The following is a 1,868-nucleotide window of genomic DNA, read 5'->3' as shown; positions in this document are numbered from 1 at the left end:
CACTTAAGATCTCTTTTTGAAAGTTCGTGATTCATTTAGGCAGTAGGGTGCTCCTAAAGATGACTTGAAACTGAAATTATACCCTTATTCATTGCGAGATCGTGCCAGAGCATGGTTAAATGAATCGTCATCAAGTACTGTGGCATCTTGGAATGAACTTTTTCAGAGTTTCCTTCTGAGATATAATCCTCTGAACATGAATGCCAAACTGAGGAATGATATTACGTCTTTTAGCAATCTGAGGACGAAACATTATATAAAGTATGGGAGCGATTCAAGAAGTTAATCAAAAAATGGCTGATGCATTGTTTTCAACATTGGATATAAATGGAAATGTTTTACAATGGATTGAATGCGAATGCAAGGATGGTGGTCGATGCATCTACCAATGAGATTTTGCTCGATAAATCATATAACGAAGCACATAAAATTCAGGAGAGAATAGCAAAAAATGATTATCAATACCCTACTACCAGAGTAGGGACTGCCAGAAGAGTTTCTAGGGTAATGAAACTTGATGAGATCACTTCCCTAATAGCTCAGGTATCATCTTTAACGAATATGATTAAAACACTACCAACTGCAGTGCAGGAAATAAAAGTATCCTAGTTAGCATGTGTTTACTACGAAGAAGATCATGTTTTTGATGAATGCCCAGTGCAGGAAATGAAATTATCCTAGTTAGCATGTGTTTACTGCAGAGAAGATCATGTTTTTGATGAATGCCCATCAAATCCAGCCTCAGTTTATTATATAGGAAATTTCAATAACAACAACAATAACCCATTTTCTAACACATAAAATCCTGGGTGGAAGCAACATCCTAACTTCAGTTGGAGTAATCCAGGGGAAAATTCTAGCAATGCTATTCGACAAATGTTATGGGTGTACCACCTAGATACAATCAACTCATGCCACGACAAAATGTTCAACAAAATTCAACTTCGAGCTCCTCATCAATGGAAGATCTGTTGAAGGAATACATGGCCAAGAATGATGCTATCATCCAAAGTCAAGTTGCTTATTTAAGAGCTTTAGAGAATTAAATGGGGAATACATTAAGCTCAAGACTGCAAGGAGTACTATCGAGTGACACCAAAAATTGACGATCTCAAGGAAAGGAACAGTGTAAAGTTATTACATTCAGAAGTGGTATGCAACTATAAGGAGTTGTTAATGATACCACTATTGAAGAAAGTAGTTCAGATTCCATAAATGAGAAGAATTTAGAACCAATAGTGGAACAGGCTACAAAGGAAAAGAGTAACCAGAAAAATGTTGAAGTAGATTCACCTTGCATTGCCAATAAAAACGCTATGGCAAAACAACCTCAACAAATGGAAGGAAAGCCATCACCACATTTTCCTCAACGTTTCCAAAAATTTAAGTAAGATTTTCAATTCAAGAAATTCTTGGATGTCTTGAAGCAATTACATATCAATATACTGTTGGTGTAAGCATTGGAACAAATTCCCAACTATGTGAAGTTCATGAAATATATCTTATCAAAGAAGATAATGTTAGGAGAATTCAAAACTATTACTCTCATTGAAGGATGCACGTAATGCTGAGGAACAAATTACCATCAAAACTGAAGGATCCAGGGAGTTTTACTGTACCTTGCTCTATTAGAAACCATTATGTAGGTAAAGCACAATATGATTTAGGTGTGAGTATATATCTAATGCCTATGTATATTTTCAGGAAGATGGTAATAAGGAAGGCAAGACCTACAACTATCACTTTGCAACTAGTTGATCGTTTATATGCATATCCAGAAGATAAAATAGAAGATGTGTTGGTAAGAGTTGAAAAAATTATTTTTCCGGCAGATTTTATTTTTCTAGAGTGTGAGGCTGATAAAGAGG

The 1,868-nt window shown here is 35.4% G+C and overlaps 1 non-coding gene across 1 annotated transcript; it reads right to left on the bottom strand.

The window, feature by feature from the left end:
* Nucleotides 1-205: 205 nt before the first annotated feature.
* Nucleotides 206-311, bottom strand: LOC121213385 (small nucleolar RNA R71). Its single transcript, XR_005908766.1, has one exon. It is a non-coding gene; the product is annotated as a small nucleolar RNA R71 (small nucleolar RNA).
* Nucleotides 312-1,868: the final 1,557 nt, after the last annotated feature.

Source organism: Gossypium hirsutum, chromosome A13, assembly GCF_007990345.1.
Source record: "Gossypium hirsutum isolate 1008001.06 chromosome A13, Gossypium_hirsutum_v2.1, whole genome shotgun sequence".
NCBI lineage: Eukaryota > Viridiplantae > Streptophyta > Magnoliopsida > Malvales > Malvaceae > Gossypium > Gossypium hirsutum.
The sequence above is the reverse complement of the archived record's forward strand: the minus strand, read 5'-3'. Positions and strand labels throughout refer to the sequence as shown.